The sequence below is a fragment of the Armigeres subalbatus genome, chromosome 2, assembly GCF_024139115.2.
Source record: "Armigeres subalbatus isolate Guangzhou_Male chromosome 2, GZ_Asu_2, whole genome shotgun sequence".
NCBI classification, from domain to species: domain Eukaryota; kingdom Metazoa; phylum Arthropoda; class Insecta; order Diptera; family Culicidae; genus Armigeres; species Armigeres subalbatus.
Genome location: NC_085140.1, coordinates 233,754,236 through 233,782,108, shown reverse-complemented (window position 1 = coordinate 233,782,108; position 27,873 = coordinate 233,754,236). Strand labels below are relative to the sequence as shown.

Genomic DNA, 27,873 nt, shown 5'->3' with positions numbered 1-27,873 from the left:
ATTATTAAATTACTGAATATTACATAGAAATGCATGCAACCAAATGATTTCATATGTTTGTGTAAGATTACACAACAAAAATGTAATTTTGTATTCAGAATCAATGTGATATTAAAACTCGCAACACTGCCAAACAACTCGCCGGAGACCTCCGCCGAAGACGAACGCGCGCCATATTTGTTTTTACTTTGTCGCGGTTTGCAATCGCTTTGAATTTGTTAATTTTTTGTGAGTTTTGTACTTTTTTTGCCCACTTTCTTAAATAACATTTATGTGTTTACTCCTCAGCATAATCCCGGAACAACGTACTGCCATGGGATTCCGGAAGCCATATGGGAAAGATCGTCGAAAATCAGCTGGTTTTTTTTTGTCACGAAAAAACATTCACGCTTGCTGTCATGAAATTCCGTTATCGGTTATCGGTTGCAGTCATTCGACCAGAATATTTCTTATAATCTCAGGTAAGTTTATTAAATTAGATCCACGGAATTATTTACAGAACCTTGAAATACAAACATAAATAGGGGGCATAAGACATTCTTCGTCGCTCAAAAAATCACAAAGATAACGCTGTGGTGAAAATTAACCGATCTACTTTTTTTAGAACCGCTCTTTCTATGACACTTTACCGAGGACACCCAATCTACGGAGACTACGGAGGTCAACGACGGCCAGTGAGTGATGGAGGAAACAACTCGATAGTTCACTATAGGAACGGTGCTGGTGCTTACCGGGAAGAGCTGGAATCAACGACGTATTATGTGATTCGGGTGATCAAGCGATGACAGGTTCCAATGAGCAAAATCTCTGCTAAAACAAGCTCTGATCAATATGACGGGCGACCTCATCCTGTGTTCCGGATTTTCAATCGTTTAATGGACTAAAGGGTGTATTTGCCAACATCGCTTTTAACAATCGAGGCGACGCTCACCACCACACTTCACCAATGTCTAGGATGATCCGGACCGGACATGGTTTTGAAAATTGTTCACACATCGCTGCAGCAGACACAAGCTTTCAGGCGTAGTTTCAGACTACCACCAGATGGATGCAACACGGTATGTATTGTTGATTGGGAGCTATTTTTGCCACTGCAAGTGTTACCGCGAAGAACTACCATCCGATGGAAATCTGTTCCAGCGGGAATCCGTTCAGAATTTTGATGATAATAGTTGTGTAATTCCGGAGGGAATCCTTTCGGATTATCGATGGATATCTTTTTGAAATCTCGATGAGAATCCTTTCGGTATCCCGATAGGAATACTTTCAGGGATTCCGATGAGAATCCTTTGGGAGTTTTGATGAGAATGATCCTTTCGGGATTCTTATGAACATTCTTTCGAAATTGCGATTTGAATCATTTTAGGATTCCGACGGGAATCCCAAGCTACTGACATCTTATTGTTTAGCCCAGCGCCAGATTGTAGCCAGGGTGTCCTGGCCTATATATTTTTTCATACTGCGTTTCAATGATGACAGCGGGCTACGTCTATTGATGATGATGACACCGCCTTTGTCACCGGCAACGGGAATCCTCTCGGGATTCCGAAGGGAATCCTCTCGAGATTCCGACGGGAATCCTTCCGGGATTCCGACGGGAATCATTTCAGGATTCCAAAGGAAATCCTTTCGGGATTTCGACGGGAATCCTTTCGGGATTCCAACGGGATGCCGTTCGGGATTCTGACGGGAATCCTTTCGGGATTCCGACGGGAATCCTTTCGGGATTCCGAAAAGAATCCTTTCGAGATTGCGACGGGAATCCTTTCGGGATTCCGAAAAGAATCCTTTCGGGATTGCGACGGGATTCCAACGGGAAATAATTCGGGAATCCTTTCGAGATTCCAACGGGAATCCTTTCGAGATTCCAGCAGGAATCCTTTCGGGATTCCGACAAGAAGCCTTTAGAGAATCTTTTTGGCATTTCGACGGGATTCCAACGAGAATCCTTTCAGGATTCTGACGTAAATCCTTTCGGAATTCCGACGGGAATCCTTTGGGGATTCCGACGGGAATCCTTTCGGGATTCCGACGGGAATCCTTTCGGGATTCCGACGGGAATCCTTTCGGGATTCCGACGGGAATCCTTTCGGGATTCCGACGGGAATCCTTTCGGGATTCCGAGGGGAATCCTTTCGGGATTCCGACCGGAATCCTTTCGGGATTCCGACGGGAATCCTTTCGGGATTCCGACGGGAATCCTTTCGGGATTCCGACGGGAATCCTTTCGGGATTCCGACGGGAATCCTTTCGGGATTCCGACGGGAATCCTTTCGGGATTCCGACGGAAATCCTTTCGGGATTCCGACGGGAATCCTTTCGGGATTCCGACGGGAATCCTTTCGGGATTCCGACGGGAATCCTTTCGGGATTCCGACGGGAATCCTTTCGGGATTCCGACGGGATTCCTTTCGGGATTCCGACGGGAATCCTTTCGGGATTCCGACGGGAATCCTTTCGGGATTCCGACGGGAATCCTTTCGGGATTCCGACGGGAATCCTTTCGGGATTCCGACGGGAATCCTTTCGGGATTCCGACGGGAATACTTTCGCGATTACGACGGGAATACTTTCGCGATTCCAACGGGAATCCTTTCGGAATTCCGACGGGAATCCTTTCGGATTCCTTTCGGGATTCCGACCGGAATCATTTCGTGGTTCCGACGGGAATCCTTTCGGGATTCCGACGGTAATCCTTTCGGGATTCCGACGGAAATCCTTTCGGGATTCCGACGGAATCCTTTCGGGATTCCGACGGAATCCTTTCGATTCCGACGGGAATCCTTTCGGGATTCCGACGGAATCCTTTCGGGATTCCGACGGAATCCTTTCGGGATTCCGACGGAATCCTTTCAGATTCCGACGGGAATCCTTTCGGGATTCCGACGGAATCCTTTCGGGATTCCGACGGAATCCTTTCGGGATTCCGACGGGAATCCTTTCGGGATTCCGACGGGAATCCTTTCGGGATTCCGACGGGAATCCTTTCGGGATTCCGACGGGAATCCTTTCGGGATTCCGACGGGAATCCTTTCGGGATTCCGACGGGAATCCTTTCGGGATTCCGACAGGAATCCTTTCGGGATTCCGACGGGAATCCTTTCGGGATTCCGACAGGAATCCTTTCGGGATTCCGACGGGAATCCTTTCGGGATTCCGACGGGAATCCTTTCGGGATTCCGACGGGAATCCTTTCGGGATTCCGACGGGAATCCTTTCGGAATTTCGAAGGGAATACTTTCGGGATTAAGACGGGAATCCTCTCGGGATTCTGAAGGAAATCCTCTCGAGATTCCGACGGGAATCCTTTCGGGATTCCGACGGGAATCCTTTCGGGATTCCGACGGGAATCCTTTCGGGATTCCGACGGGAATCCTTTCGGGATTCCGACGGGAATCCTTTCGGGATTCCGACGGGAATCCTTTCGGGATTCCGACGGGAATCCTTTCGGGATTCCGACGGGAATCCTTTCGGGATTCCGACGGGAATCCTTCCGGAATTTCGACGGGAGTCCTATCGGGATTCCAACGAGGATCCTTTGGAATTTCGAAGGGAATACTTTCGGGATTACGACGGGAATCCTTTCGGGATTCCGACGGGAATCCTCTCGGGATTCCGAAGGAAATCCTCTCAAGATTCCGACGGGAATCCTTTTGGGATTCCGACGGGGATCCTTTCTGGATTCCGACGGGAATCCTTTCGGGATTCCGACGGGAATTCTTTCGGGATTCCGACGGGAATACTTTCGGGATTCCAACGGGAATTATTTCGGGATTCCGACGGGAATCCTTCCGGAATTTCAACGGGAGTCCTATCGGGATGCAACGAGGATCATCCTTTGGAATTTCGAAGTGGATACTTTCGGGATTACGACGGGAATCCTTTCGGGATTCCGACGGGAATCATTTCAGGATTCCAACGGAAATCCTTTCGCGATTTCGACAAGAATCCTTTCGGGATGCCTTTCGGGATTCTGACGGGAATCCTTTCGGGTTTCCGACGGAAATCCTTTCGGGATTCCGACAGAAATCCTTTCGGGATTCCGAAAAGAATCCTTTCGAGATTGCGACGGGAATCCTTTCGGGATTCCGAAAAGAATCCTTTCGAGATTGCGACGGGAATCCTTTTGGGATTCCAAAGGGAAATAATTCGGGATTCCAACGGAAATCCTTTCGAGATTCCAACGGGAATCCTTTCGGGATTCCGACAAGAAGCCTTTAGAGACTTCGACGATAATCTTTCTGGCATTTCGACGGGATTCCAACGGGAATCCTTTCAGGATTCTGACGTAAATCCTTTCAGATTTACGACGGGAATCCTTTCGGTATTCCAACGGGAAATAATTCTGGATTCCAACGGAAATCCTTTCGAGATTCCAACGGGAATCCTTTCGAGATTCCAGCAGGAATCCTTTCGGGATTCCGACAAGAAGCCTTTAGAGACTTCGACGAGAATCTTTTTGGCATTTCGACGGGATTCCAACGGGAATCCTTTCAGGATTCTGACGTAAATCCTTTCAGATTTCCGACGGGAATCCTTTCGAAATCTATCCGGGAATCATTTCGAGATTCCGATGAGAATCCTTTCTGGATTCCAATGAGAATCCTTCCGGGAATCCTTTCTGGATTCCAATGAAAATCCTTTCGCGAATCCTTTTCCCGTCGGAATCCCAAAAAGAGTATCTTTTCAGGATTCCGACGGGAATCCTTTAGGGACTCCGACGGGACTCTGACGGGAAGCCTTTCGGGATTCCGACGGGGATCCTTTCGGGATTCCGGCAGAAATCTTTCCGGGATTCGGACGAGAATCCTTCCGGGATTTCGACTGGAATCCTTTCAAAATTCCGAAGGGATTTCAATAGGGATTCTGACGGGAATTCATTCGGGATCCTGGCGGGAATCATTTTGGAATTCCGAAGGGAATCTTTTCGGGATTTCGAAAGGATTCCCATCGGAATCCCAAAAGAATTCCCGTCGGAATCACGAAAGGATTCCCGTCGGAATCCCGAAAGGATTCCCGTCGGAATCCCGAAAGGATTCCCGTCGGAATCCCGAAAGGATTCCCGTCGGAATCCCGAAAGGATTCCCGTCGGAATCCCGAAAGGATTCCCGTCGGAATCCCGAAAGGATTCCCGTCGGAATCCCGAAAGGATTCCCGTCGGAATCCCGAAAGGATTCCCTTCGGAATCCTGAAAGGATTCCTGTCGGAATCCTGAAAGGATTCCCGTCGGAATCGAAAGGATTCCGTCGGAATCCCGAAAGGATTCCGTCGGAATCGAAAGGATTCCGTCGGAATCCCGAAAGGATTCCGTCGGAATCGAAAGGATTCCCGTCGGAATCGAAAGGATTCCGTCGGAATCGAAAGGATTCCCGTCGGAATCGAAAGGATTCCCGTCGGAATCGAAAGGATTCCCGTCGGAATCGAAAGGATTCCGTCGGAATCGAAAGGATTCCGTCGGAATCGAAAGGATTCCCGTCGGAATCGAAAGGATTCCCGTCGGAATCGAAAGGATTCCCGTCGGAATCGAAAGGATTCCGTCGGAATCGAAAGGATTCCCGTCGGAATCGAAAGGATTCCGTCGGAATCGAAAGGATTCCGTCGGAATCGAAAGGATTCCCGTCGGAATCGAAAGGATTCCCGTCGGAATCCCGAAAGGATTCCCGTCGGAATCCCGAAAGGATTCCCGTCGGAATCCCAAAAGGATTCCCGTCGGAATCCCAAAAGGATTCCCGTCGGAATCCCGAAAGGATTCCAGTCGGAAACCCGAAAGGATTCCCGTCGGAATCCCGAAAGGATTCCCGTTGGAATCCCGAAAAGATTTCCGTTGGAGTCTCGAAAGGTTTCCCGTCGGAATCCCGAAAGGATTCCCGTCGGAAGCCCGAAAGGATTTCCGTCGGAAGCCCGAAAGGATTTCCGTCGGAATCTTGAAAGGATTTCCGTTGGAATCCCGAAAGGATTTCCGTCGGAATCCCGAAAGGATTCCCGTCGGAATGGGAACGTCCACAAATTACGTAACGCTTAGAGGGAGTAGGGGGGTTGAGTGAAGTGTGACGATCCATACAAAATTTTCAGAAGCTTTATACAAAAAGTGTGACATAGGGGGGAGGGGAGGTTGGAAAAGTCCAATTTTTGCGTTACGTAATTAATGGATTTTCCCAATCCCGAGAGGATTCCTGTCGGAATCCCGAGAGGATTCCCGTCGGAATACCGAAAGGATTCCCGTCGGAATCCCGAAATAATTCCTATAGGAATCCCGAAAGGAATTTTTAAAAGATTCCAAAAAGAATTCTTTGGAGATTCCAAAGGGAATCCTTTCATGATTTCGAAAGAAATCGTTTTGGAACCCTTGGGGATTTTTGTTGGGATACTAGATTCCGGAAGGATTTAGAATTTGAGGATTTCAAAGGTAAATACTTTTGAGATTTTGAAGTGAATTGGAAATCCTTTTCGGATTCCAAAGGGATTCCCGTCGAAAGTCCGTAGAACTCCCGACAGAATTCCCGTCAATATTCCGACAGGATTTCCGTCGGATTCCGATAAGAATTCCCTCCAAAATCCCGATAAGATTCGCGCCGGAATCCCGATAAGATTCCCGCCGGAATCCCGATAAGATTCCCGCCAGAATCCCAAAATCTTGGTAGGATTCCCGTTGGAATCCCGACTGGATTACCGTTGGAATTCCGAAAGGATTCCCGTCGGAATCCCGAATGGATTCCCGTCGGAATCCCGAAAGGATTCCCGTCGGAACCCCGAAAGGATTCCCGTCGGAATCTTTCGGAAATCCTCTCTGGAATCCGTTCGGGATTGTAACGGTAATCCTGTTGGGATTCCAACGGGAATCCTACCGAGATTTCGACGGGAATCCTTTCTGCGGGACTCTTTTCAGGATTCCTGCGGGAATCTTATCGGGATTCCGGCGCGAATCTTATCGGGATTTTGATAGGAATTCTTATGGGAATCCGACGAAAATCCTGTCGGGATATTGACGGGAATACTGTCGGGAGTTCTACGAGAATCTTGTCGGGCTTTCGACGGGAATTCCTTTGGAATCCGTAAAGGATTTCCAATTCACTTCAAAATTCTCAAATCCCAAATCCCTCCGGAATCCGGTATCCCAAAAAAAATCCCTAGGGGTCCCAAAATGATTCCTTTGGAAATCATAAAAGGATTCCCTTTGGAATCTCCAAAGACTTCTTTTTGAAATCTCCTAGGAATTCCTTTTGGAATCTCAAAAGAATCCCCTTCGGAATCCGAAAAGGTTTCCCTTCAGAATCCCAAAACGATGCCTTTCGGGATCTCGGAAGGATTTTCTTCGGAGTCTTTCGCTTACGAATCGTAGAAAAAATCTCTTCAGATTATCTGCGGAATTTCAAAAGGATTCCTTTCAAGATTCCTTTAGCTTTTCCAAAAAGAAGCCTAGCAGACGAATTATTTTAAGAATCTCAAAAGAATTACCTTCGGAGTCCCGTAACTACTTTCTTCTGAATATAAGAAGGATTCCCTCCGGAATCCCAAACGAAATCTCTTTGGAATCCGAAAAGGATTTTCAATTCACTAAACAGGATTCCTTTTGTAATTCCAAAAAGATTCTTTTCGAAATCCCTTTCCGAATCCTAAAAGGATTCGCTTTGGAATCTCAGAAGATTCACTTTGAAAACCCAGACGCAATTGTTTCCAAATCCAATATTTAAAGATTAGCCTCTGAATCTCAGACGAGTTTGTATCTTAATCCCAGGAGGGATCCCTTCAGAAACTCAGAAGGATTCGCTACAGAATCACAGAAGGATTTGTTTCAGAATCCCAGAAAGATTCACTTCTGAATCCCAGAGAACACGCTTTCAAACACCTGAAGAATTCGCTCCCGAAACCAAAAAGATTCGCTTCGAAATCCAAGAAGGAATCCTTTCAGGAACCCAGAAGGATTTATTTTGAAATCCCAGAAGAAATCCCTTTCAAAACCCCAGAAGGATTCGCTTCCCAGAATCCCAGAAAGATATGCTTTGCAATGCCGGAAGAAGGATTCCCTTCGTAATTTGCGGAGGTTCTTCCCGTTAACTTCTTTACTTCCTGGTGAATCATCAGTGATAGTCTTATATGTTATTTCGTAGAATAACCAAACATGTTAAATGAATCTACCCAGATATAATACCTATCATTGCGAATACCTGTTTTCAGTGTTTGATGTCGTCCAAGAACACCTACGTCCGCGCCGCACGGTGATGTTATTTCCACGGTGGTGATTCATCTCAAATAAGCCTGGTAGTTTCGATTGAGCAGCCTCACCTTTCGTCATGTCATTTCACAGAATCGGAAGATCATATTCAAGGCGACATGCTACCCCTGAGTGATATTTCCATCACCCATTACGCTGCGGATGGCCCGAGCAGGACAACGAATCATTACTCTATATAGGTCTCCAATAGGCGAACAATACTAACGATGCGAGAAAAATGTTAACCGACAGCGAAATCAATCATTCAATATGTTGAATTTCGCTATGCCGTTTCAGCTGTATAAAAAAATAACCCGGTCTGTCGGCATAAAAATAATTTTCTCTATAGAAATTGTATGCAAAAGAAAAAAAAATGTGAACTATAAAATTGTATTTTTAGATGCAAATTCAATAAAGAATAAAAAACTGAATATTCCACCCTATGAAAATTTAATTATCAAAATTATTTAATTCAGTATAATACATTTCGGATGGTTTTACATCACATTAATTTACATCCCTTTCGATTACATCATCTTATTTATTACATCGAAAGAAATTACATCGCTCTTGTTTATTACACAGCAAGCTCTTGAGTACGTCGCGCAGTGTAATATTCAACATCTGACGGATTCACCGGGTTGCAGCGATTTCGATGTAATATTCAACAACTTTTTTTGCTGTGTACTGCGTGAAAACTCAAAAAAAAGTTATCATTGGTTGCATGAAGGATTTTGTTTCGACGAAATAATACCTTCAACAATACGCGAAAAATACAATTCATGGTGAGAATACATGTAAAATACAAATAATGATGAACTTAATACACTATAATACAAAAATACCAAAAAATACTTCAATACGTGAAAAAATACGGAAATACAAAATAATTCCTCAATACGTTCTTTCAATTCAGGCAGATGAATCGTAAATACGTAAGTTGACAGCCCCTCGTTCCTGGCTGCTCTCTTTGCTGGTTTGTTTTGATTCTGCATTCCGTTTCACGATGTTCCATTTTTCTTTACTTGATTCCACGTGTTAAATGACGTTTGAACCATTTTTAATTTGAACGATGTTCAAACGAACGGGGTTCAAATTAAAAAGTGTTCAGATTAAAATCGGTCATATTACCGGGGGTCCACGGTAGTCAAAATTTATGTGTGCCACACATAATGGATATGATTGGATTTTTGTCAGTGTAGATTTAATAGAACAAATCGAATAAATTTTCAAAGTTCAAGGGCCAATGCGGAAGACAATTTAAAACGTAGGAACGGTTGTAAAACGAATATATTTGACGAATAAACATGATTTCATAAATTGTTTCAATTCTGCTCCTTGAATGGCTTAATATACTTTGGATTTCAACATTTTTCACGTGGGACAACTGTACGATTTGAATGAGATGTATATATAAAGTACAATAACCTTAAATAAAACATGGATTGGTAATGCATTAATTCATCCAAAATCCAGTTTAAATTATATCACATTCACACGATTCGATTTTGTTAGAAGCTGTATCATTGATTGTCGAGTAGAACGCAATGGTTCAGTTTCCATTTTTGAAAAAAAAATAAATTGCTGAGTTGCCCTTCATATACATTGAGATACTGGTGGAAATACATTTTAGTTCGATAATATTTCTTGAAAATTGGTCCAGTCGTCCTTTTTTTATTTATTTGTGAGAATTCCCAAAAGTATCTAAATTTTTCTATCAAATCTCCGTTCGATCATAGTACAGAATAAAAATACTTTTAAACTTAAAAATAAATTGAGGAATAGTCTGATTCCCCGAAGAACGGCGCACCCAACTAATGAATGTAGCTTCGCCCATTATCCTTAATGAGAGCTTCAAATATTCTTCGAAAATCCCTTTTCATATTTTTTTTCGTAGAAACTTTGATCAGAAAAAAATGTTCCATTGTCGCGACACAAATGCTTGATTTCGCAAAATAAATTTTAAAACTCTCCTTGAATTCAACCCTGTATTAGCGTGCAAATGAGGAAACATGGAAACGTCAAGATATATTATCTTGCTGCAGTCTGAACACCTCGTAATAATTGGATACCCTCTTACTTAACAAAGTCATAAATAGCCCAATCTGAATAGGCTATTAGAACGAAAGCTCTCTCGTAATAATTGTTCGTAATAAACTCTTTTTGGCGGGTATCTTTTGACAGCGCAAAATGTATGGAATATTACGTAAATAATGACATCATAAAGCGTATTTACCCTGAAACGCCAATTATTATGTCATTAATGGCGTAATCTGAATAGGCTATAGGCCTTTTCATGTGACACTGCCGAGACTGCACTTGTTTACAACCGCTGAACAGGCCTGCAAGTCCGAAGCTGTCACTTTCATATAAGAACTGTCAATTGACGATAAAATCAGCTGTTTTTAAACGTCTCGTGAAAAGGCCCATTACTCGCAAGGCTAACTGAAGACCGTACTGTATTTTAGGTTATTTTTATCACATCAGACTAGTTTTCATTAGTTGTATAATATTTATACGTGTTCACAAAATGTCATTTGACGGATGTTTTTGCATGTAGTTGCTTTGTTTATGCATGTTGGATGTCAGCGATGTCAGCCGTTGGGATCGTCGGTCTCGGTTAGTTCAGTTCTGAGAGTTCAGTTCAACCAGCAGAAAGTCAGAGTCTATTATATAGAGTTGCGCAAAGAGGATCTTCTTACTCTTATTCTGAATGATGCTCTTGTTATTATGTTGAAAACTTTCATTCTTGTTCAACCCTTCAAGTGACTTCACGGGAGTGATCACTTCTAAAGCTTTTTAATTCGATAACCAGAGTCACCTACAGAGTGCAAACACGTGAGTTTCTTGTTGCAACTTTATTGGGGGGCGTATTGAAGTTTTTAGAAGCTGTTTCTAGAACAAATCTAATACATTTCAATTCATGAGTTTTAATTCGCCATAATAATCATCAGGCGATAACAATACTTCCGCCTTACCAACAATCATTTGTTTACTTTGCTCGATAGGTAGACGGTTTGACAGTTCAATAGGTAGATTTGGCTTCACTCTTTGCGTAACTCTATTTATAATAGACTCTGCAGAAAGTATTTGCAGTTTAGCTTTCAGTATCGTGGATATTAGATGGTGTTACCATTTCGTCTGGTGTTTCGAATATTTCCGATTGATAATTACCTACTAGGTACTGAAAATTTTATTCAAAAAGTCTTCTGTGAAAACTCCAAAGCAGATTATAGCCTACTGCTCAAAATGACGATCAGCCAGTGACCAATGAAACAAACAAAAGCTTGAGCTGTGTGTTGAATGCCGTGAAGGCCTATTTTTATCTTAGCTAATCGCGTGATTTTTGCTGTGACTCGCGTGTTATCGAGTATAATATTTTGTTCTACGTTTGGTGCATTTTGTTGTGGTGTTGTCAATAACAAATACATAGTTTGAAGAAGGCCACTTCGTGTATCAAGTGCAAAAAGCGAAATTCCAGTGAACAAAGGAAATCATATTTCACAGGCAGCAAGGATTGCCGCATCGATTTGTCATAAACCGCTTCGGATACATTAGCCAGTGGGCAATTTCGCATACTAAACCAGGTAACTATATTCAGACTATTTTCTTAAATGGCATATCTTTATCTTGAGAAATAAATACCCAGGTACCTACCTAATATCATTAAAGTGCTTTAATAGCCGGAACGTTGGCCTGGAATGATTTGCCACTAGTCGTCAAACAAGTATCAACACTAGGTCGCTAGGTCTTTTTAAGCATTTCCTAAAGGTAATCTTTTAGGTGCTATTAGTATCAGAGATAATAGCTACAACACATAGTATTAAGTAGTATTGTTCAAAAGTAAGACCTTGTTTTTGTAGGAAGGTGGGTACAAACCTGACCTGACTAAACTTATGTACTACGCTACAGGCTAACAGGCGAAAATGAGCCGATTAGCCTACCAGTAATGATTTTGTTTAATTAAAATCATAGAAACTGTTCACACAATACGTACCGCTGTAGGGTTAAGGCGCGGATAAATTAAAGTGTTACGAGTCATACCAAAAATGGAATCACTCATACAAAAAGTAACGCTTTAGGGGAAATAAGGAAGTCAGACCAAGTTAATAATAAGTAATAAGTTACGTGGGGAGGGTGGGGTATCAAAATCAGGGATTGAATCCTTAAGAGAATGAACAAGTATCTCACTTATCATCTCTGTATACATATACGATATGTAGCATACCGCGAGAGACTTTTTTCGCAAGCGGTCATGATAGAGAACTGATTCGGGATGCTATACGGAAAGCCTATACCCCTTGAAAAATTTCTTTTAGAAAGCTCCAAATGCGGGGATCACTGGCTCTGATGATGCATTTCAACTTATTCTACACAGCTGTGTAGTAACCAACACGAAATGAGCGAAAACAAAGCGCACTTGTATACAAGTTTGATAAATTTGTTATCATGGCTTGTTATGATTCGGAACAGTATTTGCCTCTCTTTTATCGTTGTTCGTTATCTATTGTGAGCGGTTTCTACAAACCCTCACTCAGTGAATTGGACTATCGAAATTCATAACTGGCGCCTTATGAATCTTCGACTGATTATTCCGGAGTGATCAAGCGTCGATGGGCGTGAGGTCTACATACCGGTTGTAGGTCATTTGGCCTAAAGTCGTTTGGCATAAGGCCGTTTGGCCTAATGGTCATTTGGCCTAGAGTCGTTTGGCCTAATGGTTATTTGGCCTAAAGTCGTTTGGCCTAATGGTCGTTTGGCATAATTTGAAAAACGAAAATTATTCTTTGTAGTAAAATATGTGAAAATGTTAATATTTTATTTAATGCTATATTTGGGAATCCACATTACTATTAGGTGTATAACAACATTATCCGATAGTCATCTTCAGTCACATACGGTATGTTCTTTCGAGTTTTACTGCATGTTGCTTTGGTATTGCATATGACAAGCATTTTCCAAAAATGTTGATGCCTTCTTTGAAGCATGATCAGTTCTTTCAAGTTATACTGTTTTCATATGTCGACAATGCCAAAACATATCTCATTCATCGTTTTTTATACCTTCCTTTTTATAAATTCCTGGTTTTACTGTATTATAAAACTGATTTGCAATATTTTAACGTTAGTTTGTATTTCGCTTTTTGATCACATGCACATGGCTTTATTTTGCACCTACAAAAAGAATTTCATATAACAATATATTTCAGTCGTTTACGCCTATATGTACCTTTAAGCCAAACGACCATTAGGCCAACCGACCATTAGGCCAAATGACTTTAGGCCAAATGACCTTATGCCAAACGGCATTAGGCCAAACGACTTTAGGCCAAACGTGGCACAATCCTACATACCGGCCTCCCGACCCCGACGTCCAGTTCGCCTTCGTGCGGTGCTCGCTGGAAACGATAGCGTATCAACGGCAGTTGAAGGGCTAGGCGGCTAAATGAACTACACACGAGGGAGCGCGGTAGCGCATTGAGAACAGGACAAGAACAGGACGCTTATATCAGGCGTGTAGCGGCAGCAGAGAAGGTAGCCAAAGGTACGCAGACCAAGGCCCTCTCCTCCCCTAGCGGTGTTACTGCGGCGAAAGAGGCGACCGCCCTTACGGCCAGTGAGGGTAAGAAAACGCCAAGTTCGAAGCGACCCAAACGCGCTACCATTAGGGCGAAGCGTCGACTGGATAGTGCACCGGAGACAGGCACAAGTTGCTGAGCCACAAGCTGGCCCCAGCTGGCCAGCCATCGGTACCCGCCGAATGGGATGTGAATCCTTGGCAACTGGTCAGTAGGGTGCGGAAGTCAAACACCCCTCGACCTACGAAGAAGATGAAGTCAGGTCAGGTCAAGGTCAGGTCGTTGGGTGCGGAAGTGACCCTCCAGTGTAAGCAGCTGGACGAGGTCACGACCGCGTAAGACGTCGTCTCTGCCGTCAAAGAGCAGTGCGGCACAGAGGTTGAGCGGTCCTCTGTACGTCTAAGAGGTGGATTCTTTGGTACGCAGGTAGCCTATCTCAGCCTACCGGTGGCTGACGCCAAAAAGGTCATTGAGAAAGGGAAGCTGAAGATCGGCTGGTCAGTATGCTCAGTAAGCGTGCTCCAGCCACCTTCAGTGAACAGTGCTACCGGTGCCTTGAGTCAGTCTTATAACTGCAAGGGCCCAGACCGAAGCAAGATGTGTCGTCGCTGCGGCGAGGAGGGACACAAGGTGCAGGAATGCGACAAGGCACCTAGGTGCCTTATCTGCGCCAGTAAGAAGCAGGCCCGGAACCATGCTATGGGCGGGCCTGCGTGTCCCTTCGGAGAAGCCAATCGGAAAAAGCCGTGCAAATAACACAGCTGAATCTGAATCACTGTGCACCTGCCCAGCAACTGCTGTGGCAGGCGTTCTCGGAGTCGAGGATCGATGTCGCCCTCCTGTCCGACCCGTACAACGTCCCTGCCGACAATGGCAACTGGGTGGCGGACGGGTCTAGGTCGGCGGCAATCTGCACAACGGGAAGGTACCCCGTTCAAGAGGTTGTACACTCCTCGGCGGAGGGTGTCGCGATAGCCAAGATCAATGGGGTGTTACGCCCCACCAAGGTGGCCAATGGAACAGTTCAACCAGATGATCGACAGGCTATCGTCCGACCTAGTAGGTCGTAGCCCGTTCGTTATAGCGGGAGACTTAAATGCTTGGGCAGTGGAATGGGGCAGCCGCTGCACCAATCAGAGGGGACAAGCGTTACTCGAGGCACTTGCAAAACTCGACGCAGTGCTTGTCAATGACGGAGCCAGTAGCACATTCCGTAGAAATGGGGCCGAGTCATGGATAGATGTAACGTTTGTCAGCCTCGGTCTGGTCTCTGACCTGGACTGGAGGGTAGACGAGGGCTACACTCATAGTGATCACCTAGCAATTCGCTTCAAGATCAACTATGGTGTGCAGCGTCCGAGGGCGGGCGATCCCTGTCAGGTCCGTGGGTGGAAGACCAATCACTTCGACAGCGAAGTTTTCACCGCGGCCCTGGGACTGGAGGCCAACACCGACAGTCTAAGCGGTAGTGCGCTGGTAGCTGTCCTATTATGCGCGTGCGATGCTACTATGCCGAGGAAAGCCCTGCCAAGAAACGCAGACGCCCGGCATACTGGTGGAGTACCGAAATTGCAGCCCTACGATCAGCCTGCCTCAAGGCTAGACGTAGGATGCACCGAGCCCGCACCGAGGAGGAAAGAGCGGTCCGCCGGGAAGTGTTTCAAGCTGCGAGACTGGCCCTTAACAAGGCCATTAAGAGCAGCAAGAGAGAGTGCTTCGACAACCTGTGCGAGGGTGCCAATGCGAATCCGTGGGGTGACGCCTATAGGATCGTGATGGCCAAGACCAAAGGGGGCTCTTCACCCCCCGAACGGTCACCGGACCGGTTGGCGAGGATTATCGAAGTACTCTTTCCGTCCCGAGCCACAAGTCCCTGGCCTCCTCCTGCGCTGCAAGGCGCTGGGAGTGTGGCCGAAATGGTGGCTCCGGTGACGAACGAAGAGTTACTCGCAGCGGCTAACACCCTTGCGATGAACAAAGCTCCAGGCCGGGAAGCCTCCGGGCGACCCATCGGCGTACAGACCAATTTGCCTGATCGACACGACGGGTAAACTGCTCGAGAGGATCATCCTCAACAGGCTCACCCCGTACGCAGAGGGTACGGATGGCCTGTCGAGTAACCAGTTTGGTTTTCGGAAGGGTAAGTCCACGGTGGACGCTATCAACTCAGTGCTCAAGACTGCAGATGTAGCGATCCAACGGAAAAGGCGAGGAATTCGATACTGTGCGTTGGTGACACTGGACGTGAAGAACGCATTCAACAGCGCAAGCTGGGATGCCATTGCGCTCTCGTTACACCGGCTTAGCCTGCCGGTGGGACTGTACCGGATCTTGGAAAGCTACTTCCAGAACCGAGTGCTGCTATACGAGACCGATGCCGGTCAGAAAAGTGTTCCCATTACCGCAGGAGTCCCGCAAGGGTCAATCCTGGGCCCGATACTATAGAACCTGATGTATGACGGGGTTCTGAAGCTAAAGTTCCCTCCTGGTGTGAAGCTCGCTCAACATAAGACGGAGGTGGTTATCGTCAGCAACCGTAAGTCGGCACAACATGCAGTTGTACACGTGGGAGACGTCGCGATCACTTCAAAGCGGAGTCTGAAGATTCTTGGGGTCATCATAGACGACAAGCTTACCTTCGGTAGCCATGTCGAATATGCGTGCAAGAAGGCTTCGACTGCTGTGGCGGCATTATCGAGGATGATGTCCAACAGCTCCAAGGTGTGCGCCAGTAGACGTAGGCTACTGGCAGGCGTTGCCGCATCTATTCTTAGGTACGGCGGCCCGTCCTGGGCAAAAGCTCTGGGGGTAACCAGTTACCTGCAGAAACTGGAGAGCACCTACCACTTGATGTGTCTCAGGGTGATATCGGCCTACCGCACGGTATCGCACGACGCATCCTGCGTGATAGCGAGTATTATGCCAGTCGGGCTGGTCATCCGGGAAGACGAGGAGTGTTTTGACCTACGTGGCACCAGAGGAGCCCGCGAGCGTACCAGGGTGACTTCGGTTGCCAGATGGCAGCGCGAGTGAGATAACTCCTCGAAAGGTAGGTGGACCCATCGGCTGATTCCTAACATATCAAGCTGGGTGGGGAGACCCCATGGGGAGGTTCACTTCCATCTGACACAATTCCTGTCAGGCCATGGCTGTTTCCGACAGTACCACCACAGGTTTGGGCACGCGGAGGTCCCCGTCTGCCCTGACTGCCCAGGTGTTGACGAAACTGCAGAGCACATACTGTTCGTATGTCCTCGTTTCGACGTCGAACAATCGAGCCGAGCAACAATCGACAAGCATGCCTAACTTGTGATTGGTTAGTTAGAGCGAAAGTGCCGAATGCGGAGAAGTGTGTGAATGGTCTGCCCATGCAGAGGTAATGGCGCAGCGGGTGGCAACCGAGATCGTCACCTCGAAGCATGGCAGAAGTGTGAATGAATAGGTGTATGTATGGACTGCACACGCCGCGCTGGGAGTAGCGCAGGAATGTTGGTTCCTATGACTACTGATACCCCGCGGCGTGACAGAGGAGTGTGGGTGAGCATCCAAGTCAGTCTCACATGGTACGAAAGGAATGAGTTGAGTTGAGTTGAGCTAGTCTCATATGGTATGACCGAGGTGAGTCAGACTCACATGGTATGTCAGAAGTGGGAACCTAAGTGAAATGTCCCACAAGGGATGCCAGAGCGAGTATTAGGTCGAATGACTAGAGTAGTATGTGTCAGCGCGAACTGAATGAAAGAGGTGAGCAGTCTCACATGGTATGATAAAGGTGGGCATACAAGTCAGACCCACATGGCATGAGAAGGGTGGGCACACAAGTCAGACCCACACGGCATGACAAAGGTGCAACAGAGTATGTAGGGTGTGTTTGAGGGTGCGATAGAGCGAGCACCCAAGTCAGACTTGCATGGGACGGGTGCCTGTGTTAGCGAGATTGAGCGAGTACGTTTAGTACTGCCATCCCCCAGAAGTAGTACTGGGAGGTAGTTCCTGGGGGAAACGATGGCGGAGCCCAAAGGAGTTTAGTCGGTATTACCGGTATGGTCGAGTCCGACACTCCAGTACACTTCCGTGTGGTAGTTTGGCAACTACAATGCACGTGTACTGGGTTAGTGTGTAAATGCATTCTCCCATGTAAAAAAAAAAAATACCCCGACGTCCATGGTTCGAATCCAGTCTGCCACACTTCACTTTTTTTCAAATGAAAATCATCATTCATAAGGCAACATAATGAAATTCATACCGATTCCTTGTGGCAATTTTTCATAAGGCGTTTGATTGAAAACCATACGTCCATTTTCCTCAGCTGATCAAAATTATCAAATTCAGCGTTACGGATTTTGTGATAGAACCCTATGGGAACGGAAATCAAGAATATTCATAATTACGATATTTTTTTAAGCATTCGTATGTACATTCTGAGTACAGCATTGACATTGTGATTCATGCCACCAAATGATCCTTCGGAATGTCCGGAATGGATTCATACACAAATAAAGTAACGCTAAATTTGAAGATTTTGGACCTCCATCCTCCGCCTCGTAACGCTTTTTATATGGAAGGTTTAATTGGTTTGTATGAATCGTAACGCACGGCCTGACCGCCTTCCTCTCCTTCCAGCGTTACGTAATTTGTGAACAGGCTCAATGATCAACATGAAAAAAAATATTATTTCACCAACGGTGGTCCATGTATGGATTAAAACACCAGTTCTATATTCATAGTAACAACAAATGGCACTTAAAAATCCTTGCGTTTATGGAACATACGTAAATTACATAACGCTTAGAGGGGGAAGGGGTTTCCTGAAGTGTGACATAGTGGGGAAGGGGGATTGAAAATGGGCATTTTTTGCGTTACGTAATTAATGAATATTTTCATTTTCAAAAGAATCACTCGGTGGCCAGGGTGATCCTTACACAATATTGACTGCGCTTGTTGCTTTCTTTCCTCTTCTTCTTTCATTTTTTGATCGAGTTGGGGATTTCGAATGTTTCTGCTCTTTCTGTTGAACCAATATCCGACACGACCATATCTTCCTCTGGCACTTAAATTACATTCTCCGTTGCTTCAAATCCGACAACGACACCGGAGTATGATTTCCGTTGCTTGTCTTGCCTTTCCACTTCTATTCCGTCTGTTTGTTTCTTTTTTTGATTTACTATTTTTCCTTGTGGGCACGCGTCCTTCCGATGCCCTTCCGCACGGCATAAAAAGCATTTGTTCCTCAAACTTTGGTAGAACTCGTTCCCTTTCCAGTTCGAAACTTCCAGCGATGTAGAAATTTCCTTTTGGACATCAATATAGGCACCTCGCACTCCGGTGTATAAATGATCCAAACCTAAATTAGGCGGGAATTTTTCCCGGACCACACGATCCACTTTCCCGTACTCCGAAAGACGCTGTTCAAGTACATTATCTGGCAATTCTGGAGGCAAGTCAAATACTCGGATGTATTGCTACCGGCAACCGTCATTTGCACTTCCACTGAATTCCCGCTGGAATAATGGAATTTACGCGGATCCATGTTTTTATTTAGTGACTCCTGCATTGCATTAATTGAAACGAATTTTACGAACAGCGAACGATCCGCCGCTGTTTTATACACCGTTTTGAATAGAGATACATCAGTATCCAACTTTCGCACAAACCCGGCAATCTACCCATGTTGGTCGGGGAGCAGTATGCGGGAAACGAAATTGGACTGTGTTGACGATCATTTCTCTCGCAGCAATGGTAACCGTTCGAACGAAAGCGATAGAACAAAACGAAAAACAATGTTGTTTGGAAGGGTTAAGGCAGGTATTTTCGTCTCTTCGTCATAGTCCAGAAAACGAATAAAAGAGACTATTTTTTTTTTGTATCGGTATCAAATCGTTTGCTCAGGTGAAACGTTCGGTTATAGTGGAGTTCTAGCAAATGGAAGTTGCTGTAGTTGGTTTTAGCCTCTACGACGATGGACGGAAATACCTGCCGTGTCCCTATGTAGCCAGTATTTACCACAGTCCAAAGGCAACCTAGTTGCTAAACGTCCGCGCGCGACGAGAGCGAAACAACAACTGTACACACAATATCATGCTCAGAATGTCGGGCAATAACCCGGTAAAATGGTTCCTGATAGGGATCCGCAGGGGACAAGAAGGCGAGGAGCGCAGAGAGCAAGGTGGATCGATTTGAGGTCCCCGTGGACTACAAAGTTGGCGACGTGCAACTACAGACCGAGCTGAATGTAGATGAATTTTATGTATTGCAGAGGCCTTAGTTTGAATAAATCAAATGAAATAAATTCCGATGTTAGAATGTCAAATAATGCTATGCGATGAAATTCATTATTTTTTGTTTTATTTCATGGATGTTCCGGAAGGCCACGACTTGTATAAGCCACAACATCAAGTGCATCTGAAAAATCTTGGTGCTTAACTATTGAATTTAGAAGTTTTCATTGCATGGGATCCTCCAGATTTCCCGGAGGACCACACGGTGGTTAGAGGTGTACGCCTCTAAATTTCTAAGGATTTCCTGTTGAAATCCACAGAATTTCACGTTGAAATCAAGTGTTTTGACGGGGAAGGGCCGTTTTTGTTTGTCCGAATATGTCATTAATCTGAAACTCAATTGGCATTTGGCCGAAATAGACATATGGCCGATAATGTCGTTCGGCCGAACAGGTCATTTGGCTGAAAAGTTGTCTAATCGAATAGGTCATTTAGCCAAAAAAGCCTAGATGGTCGTTTGGCATAAAAGGGTCATTTGGCCGAAATGAACATATGGCCGAAAGTGTTGTTCTCCCGAGCTGCCAAAAAAAAGTCGTTTGACCGGAAATGCTGCTTGGCCGGACGAGGTGGCTAAAAGTCGAAAACGGTTTTGCCAAAAATGTAATTTGGCTGAAAGCGACGTACGGGTGAAGACCATACGGCCGAACTGATAATTTGGCCGAAAAAGACGTTTACTCCGACAGCTCATTTGTTCAAAATAGCGTTCGGGCAAACGGGTCGACGTTTTTCGCCATATAATCCGATCAGTCGAATAACATTTTCGGCCAAATTGCCCTTCCTGCTAATCTACCGTTTCGGTCAAATGGAATTTTCGACGACAAGGCCTATTTGACCAAACGACCTATTAGAGAATATGGCTTTTTCAGCCAAATGACTAGTTTGGTCGTATCGTCAAACCGTTTTCCACATAGTAACCGTATCGAACAAATGAAATTCGGCTAGATAGCTTTCGGCTCAACATATTATTCGGCCAAGTGGTATTCGGTCAAATGATTTTCCACCGAATGATTTTCAACCAAACGACCCTTCGTCTTTTGAAAATTTTCGCGTAGAATTTCCGACAACATAAAAAATTTCACGTAGAAATTCAAAGAAATTCCGAAAAAAAATCCAAAAAATTGAAATTCCGTTGGAAACAGTTTTTGTGTAATTTAAAAAAAAATCATAAGGAAATTCTGTTTAGTGGAAACTTCGGAAAATTCTCGACGAGAAAAAAAACAGAGCGTGCATGCTCGGTGGCATAGGCAAACTTAACAATTTCCTGTGAAAATTTCAAAGAAATTCCGGTGAAAACTAGAACATTTCCAGTTGAAAATTCGAAAAACCTGGAAGAATCTCCTGGGACAGTTCATTAGATTTTTCCGGCGATATAAAAAGATTCTTCCGTTAATGTCTTTAAAATAACCTTACGTTACGAACGTAATAAATAAATCGCCAAGCCTTCGCCGACCAAAATTATGACAAACGCGGCGGCCGACGATTTTCGGATCGGCGCTGACCTCTAACGGTAGTCAGAACCCATGAACGGACCAACTGTATATTTTATTAGATTTTATATAACTTGAATAACGATTATTTGAGCAAAAGCCAAATTTTCAGCGACAACTTAAAATGGCTCGATTATCCGGAAGGTTCGATTATCCGGAGTGAAATTTGTTTCCACACTCCGGATAATCGAGTCCGGCCTGTAGCACTGGTATCGTGACAAGGAATCTAAAATCAAATTAATTTAGACATACAAAAAATTTAAAAAAATGTAAAGTAGACCCGTGAAAGATTAGTCGTTTTGATTATATTTTATTTGCCCGATTACTATAGCAAGGTGGAAAGTTCTCGTTACTAACAACTCAACGTGACTGGTAACTATTCCTAGAGTGGTTGTACGTGATACTTAGGCAGGTAACTTGTTCGTACCGGTTGAATTTACGATTTTTCATTCGCCAAATGCACGCCACCGCTATCATGTGACGATTTTGTTTACGAATACAAAATCTAAAAGCAACGAGGAAAAATAAAGTGCATTCGAATGCTGTTTTTATTTACATGCCTGTAGTCTGGGACGCGACAGTATACTCACATCAGGTTAATTACCTATCTGGTTTGTCGCTGTCTTGTTTGTTGGATAAAATAATCAAGCTATAGTTGCACGTGAATGAATTGCCGATGTCTTCGACCATCCCACCGAAAGTTAAAAATAGTAATTAATAGCGTAATTCTGTTACCGTTGATGGGTGTTTTCGATACCCTCAGCTTCAAAAATATTAATTTGAATGACGGATAAAACAATATGAATGGCGTCCAACACAGTTCGAGCACCGTTGTCAGTTTATAAGATTGGAAAGTTTCCCCCATATACGGGCTTATCTACAGAGGACGTCAATTGCAAATTGTTTGCATTTCTCGTACACCAAGGTGTCGTGAAAAGACTTTAGTTCACCCCAAGAAACGAATTTTTGATAAGAATCCCGGTGGGTCGATTTTTTTTATATAAATCAAACTAACTCGAGAATTCAGGTGATATCTGTCTGTATGTATGTGCGTGTGTACGTACACCCAACCAGTGAATGCATGATTTTATGACAATCTTGCATGAATTTCATGCACAGATTGCATTAAGCTGAGGCCTATGGATAGGAAAGTGCCTTAATTCACCCTTAATTCATCTTCTTCTTTTATGGCTCTACATTCCAACTGGAACTTGGCCTGCTTTTCAACTTAGTAATCTATTAGCATTTCCATAGTTATTATTAAAAGCTTTTCTATGCCCGCCATTGCATGAGTATGTATCTTGTGTGGAAAGTACAATAGATACACTATGCTCAACCCGAAAACATCCTCAACACCCTCAATTCGTATTTTTTAAATTTTGAGTGAGTTTTTGGGGGTACCGACAACCGACCACCTTTTTCAGAATGGCATAAAAACAACGCTTAACAAAATTGTTAATAGTTTTTTTTTCCAATAAATGGAATAAATCAAAACTCTTCACCAGTTATTAGCTTACGCCTATAGGCTTCATAGGTTTGAATATATCGCCACATTGTGCAAGTGTATGAAAGTTATGAACTAAAACAAAATGATGCCGACAACCGACCACCTTCCCTTAGACATAAACACACGAATATAGCACTATGGGTCTCCGGGCCTCCTATCAATTTTTTTTATAGTTTTTGGAGAGAACATATAACCTTTCGGTACGATTTTGTTGTACGAGAAAAGCAAAAACAATGTTTTTCCGTATGAAAGTTCTCATTTCTAGGACCCCTCTCCTTTTTAAAATTACGTAACTTTAAAAAAAAATCTATGATATACTTTCAATAAACACCAATTAAATGTTATTAATTCTTAGTTATTTTAATATATACTTAAAAAACATGATTGGGAAATTGCGTACTCTTACTCCGTCCGATGCGCACTCTTAGGGCCGATGCCCACATACCGTTTTTTTCAACGTCACGTGCACGCAGCGGTAAAATAATGCAGGAGTGCATCGGCTCAGCGACGCAGGAGTGCGAATGCAGGAGTGCTTACTATTGTCCTACTCTACTCTTCTAAGTTGTGCAGCACTCTACACGAGAAGATCTCGTACTGTTCCCCGATGAGGTCGACTATTTTCTCAGGAACCCTCTTGCGTCTCAAGACGTCCAACATATTCTCATTGATTGAGATGTTGACCTGCTCCAGAATGATATGTAGCGTGGCAATATGTCCCACACAAGATCTTCCGGCACAGTAATCGGTCTGCTGGTGCCGGCCGGAGAATCGCATCGCTCTTTTTCTAAACGGTACATTAAGTGTTGTTCATAATTGTATTGCATCACACAAATTCGACTAATTATAATGACCATTGCCATAGCTACAACACAACAGATTTTTCTTCTACTTCCAGGTAGATACTAAAAAATAATACGTTCGCTACTAAAGTAGAAACTCCATGTGGATCCAAAATCCGACCGCTATCACAAAGATAGAATCTCCGTTTTTTAAATTCCAATTTCGATCGCTACCAAACCGGTAGAGTCTCCATTCTTTGGATCCAAGATCCGAACGCTACCATAATGGTAGAAGCTCCATACAAACCATTTTTTCTTAATTTTAAATGCTCAACATTGAAATATATATACCTATTTAAAAAAAACTACCTTATCCTTTCACCTCGTCGCCAGATTGTAAGGTTTGAATCTTGGTCAATTCTGGGTCTGCATACAAATAAAACATCTGTCCATAAGTACGGTTGGGGCAAGAATGACTTTTCTATTTATTAAGTGTTGCTTAGATGCATTCTAGAATCATAGCTTACTATTACATGTTCAGACCTACAACAGTAAGGGGCAACTAACTCTAAACTTTCGACAGTATCCAAAAATACTAACAAATAGGTACTAGAGAAAACTACGTCTTATCTGCAGTAAATTGATCGAAGAGCTCTGGCTGGGAATGCATGAAACACAACGCCACCCAATCGATACAGTCCACCCAGTTTCAGGCACCACATGATTTCAGTCTCCTTTAAATTCTTTAAAAAAAATCACTGTATACCTATTTCTGTTACTATTACTTTTTGAGCAATCTTCGGGGCCCACGTTTTAGTTTGATGGAATTAGAAATATAAAATGCGGTTTGAAAGTATCCTAGAATCCGTAGAAGGTAGAAATCAGGTGTTTCCAATACGGGAGAGCACTGTGTTTCATCAAATAACTGACACACGCCATAACAACCGAACTAGCAACCGTTTCTTTGTTTGACGAAAATCGTGGATACTAGAAATATCACGAAATACTATTGCGAGACAATGAGTAATATTATCGCAAAGTTTAGAGTTACTTGCCCCTTGGTACACAGCAATAAAATGCCTTACCAGTTTTCACATACAGCCAGGTCACCCTTTTTGGGCACCTTCACTAAGGCTTTGGTCCGATTCGTGAATTAAAATCGAATTAAACTTAAAAGTGACAGTTCGGAAATTATGAAATCCCCCGCTCATAAGAATGGCTGGTGCTACCCAGCAATACCAACAAAACATCTATCAAAAATGATTCAATATCTGTCAAAAGTAATCTTGCTCTGCGAGCAGGGTTATTTGGAAATTTTTGAACTGTCACTTTTAAGTTTAATTCGATTTTAATTCACGAATCGGACCAAAGCCTAAAATACCCTGCATCCAGTCGACCAGATAGTATGATGCAATACTTGCGCGGATATGCGATCGACCCCTGGGGCTTTATTTATTATTTTTTTAACTTATTTTATTTGCTAATTATCTAATACATGCATTCATCTCTTAGACAAGGTGTTCCGTGTTTTCTTAACACTATCATCATTATTTCCTATGTTACATTTTTAGTTATTATTAATACATTTCAATTGCCTCTGGCAGTTAGGATTTTTCCTCTGGTTGAATTGAACCATGTAGGAATTACAATGTTTTCAACTTAAACTAAACTTAACCTAATTTATACTAAGGGTACAAGGAGCTAATCGTTGCAATAGAAGATTGCAACGATTTTTGTCTAAAATTATTTATTTTGTTATTAAGTTATTTTGTTGGACATTTGTTGCAATGTCTCAATTGACAATTGAACAATCGTTCAGTTTTGTCGTCGTATGTGAAGAATTTATGGCGCTTCTCAGTTAAATACTGAAGAAAAACGTGGCAGTCACCCTTCCTACACATTTTAAATAAGTCTCCGAGTTCGGTAAAATTTTACCGAAATCTCAACAGCAGAACTGTTCGGTAAATAATTTTACTGATTTTCGGTGATTTTGACAGTTGAACAATGGAAAAAATTACAAAAAATCTGTAAAATAATTACCGAACAGTTCTGCTGTTGAGATTTCGGTAAAATTTACCGAATACTGTGAAATGGGTTAAGTGTGGGCAATCTGAAATGAAACCTTGATCCCCTGAAGGTTATTCAAAATCTCATTCCTAAAGCCAGAAAACTAGGCAACAGATACCACAATTGGCAGAATCCTTTGCTTTTTCGCATGAATCGAATTACCTGGGCTAGAGGTAGATTCGATTTGGTCAATTTCATCATGAATCAAATCGAACTGATTGCTCAGTTCGATAGGAGGAGAATTATTTCCGATATTAGAGTTAGAAGGAATATCTGAAGTCTCCAGCTTCCTTCTATTTTTTCCGCGGTTTGGTCGGTCTTGAACCCTTGTTTCTTAGAAGGAAGTGGAGAATGCAGAGAATGCATTTTAAAATTAAGCCTCTAGAATGTGTGATTGACAAACTATTCAATGATAAAATACAAAATACTAAACAATCCATAACATCCTTGGTTATGAGACAAGTTGTAGAATTCCGTTTAATTCCATACATAAATTTTAGAGTCTACGAGTGTGAAAAATATATTGTAGCTCGAAAGACGAAATAGAAAAAATATTTAGAAAAAAATCTTAATTATGGATCATTAGTTGCAGCGTCCAAACTGCCAGTGCCCCTTGCAGTCGTTAAGTTTTACCTAAATATTTCACCGATGAAATCAAAAGATATTATTTGTTTTTTTTTTCTCTCGGAAACTTGAGACTTTAGGTACAACGGAGTGGGAAGGTAAATGGGGTGAGTGAAAAAACACAAATATGCCGATGATTAAGCATAGAATTAATCAATTTACCTTCACAATCCTACATGACCATTCTGTACCTTAATTCACGTATGATTTCAGTAGAAATTCTACGTTAACAAAGTAATCTTAATTTCTTGGTGATGTATTAACTATTGCAGCGATTCATATATATTAGCTCCATAAATAAAGTAACGGTACCAATAGTGGAGGTAGTAGATCCATAAATGAAAATATTTATTTAAATTACGATAATAAGGCGAAATGTTCAGCCTCGATACCTTAGGCAATAGATAATTTAATAAATTTGCAAATCAAAATTAGATTGTTGCTATTTAACATCAACAACTATAAAAAATGTTGCCCGACTAATGGGTTCGATGGTCATGTCCATCAAACTATTTGAATCATTATGCGATGCAGAGAATACACTATTTGAACATTTGCCCAAGTTAATTAAGCAAAATGTAGTCATGTAACTACTGTTCTGATGTTGGTTTTTTATTATAGCACCCAAATGAGTGTTATAATGAATATTATGCAACCCATTTGAGTTACATAATGTTCATTAAAGCACCTATTTCGTTGGTGTGGAAAAGTAGGCCGTTTTATCACTCAAAGACGAACTGTAAACCAGATATTTTGATCAGGAATTGCAAAAAATGCATTTTAACATACTCTCAGAAAACCAGAAATATCTCTGATGCCCGTGCCTTAATCTGAGATTGAAAATAAGGACAGGAAACTAGAAAAATGTCTGCGTTCGATGGTTTCGGTTTCATTAAAATCGGATTATTCTATGCAAAGTTATGCTAATATGAAATTCAGCAAAATTTTGCCTATCTCACTTGCTCCACTGTGCCTTATGCAGTTTCTCAAACAAATTATTCAAATGCGAGCGACTAGCGAACCACCCGCATTGGCAATGTATTTTCTTATCGGTATCATGGGTATCATGACTTATATATTAAAATCGATGTGTTCAATGGCAATTGGTTTAAGCTTATGGTCGTATGCCCCGCCGTTATCTTTTCAATTGATGTTTTAAATTTATTGAATGCTCGACGTATGAAGATAACAAGAATCGTTTTAAATTGATGATCACCTTGACCGTTCATTGGCCGTTTGGGTGTTTTATGTTTATTCCGCGGGTTAGCTTCTGGGTGGGTGAATTCAAATGTGTCGTATCGTAGCTGGCAACGACTTGAGTGTTCTATAAATATTGTTCAG

The 27,873-nt window shown here is 43.1% G+C and overlaps 1 protein-coding gene and 1 long non-coding RNA gene across 4 annotated transcripts in view; both read left to right on the top strand.

The window, feature by feature from the left end:
- The first annotated feature begins 154 nt into the window (after positions 1-154).
- LOC134216022 (uncharacterized) lies at positions 155-8,632 on the top strand. The gene is made up of 4 exons (XR_009980439.1): positions 155-228; positions 289-461; positions 605-1,058; positions 8,176-8,632. It is a non-coding gene; the product is annotated as an uncharacterized LOC134216022 (long non-coding RNA).
- A 2,633-nt stretch (positions 8,633-11,265) lies between these two features.
- Positions 11,266-27,873, top strand: part of LOC134211897 (glycerophosphocholine phosphodiesterase GPCPD1) — a 91,041-nt gene continuing 74,433 nt past the window's right edge. For 2 of the 3 annotated variants that reach the window (XR_009979140.1, XM_062689273.1), the window contains exon 1: positions 11,267-11,799. The gene's annotated coding sequence lies outside the window, so the exon portion shown is untranslated. Of the gene's footprint in view, positions 11,800-27,873 lie in introns of all 3 variants that reach the window. The other variant, XR_009979139.1, reaches the window with a different exon arrangement.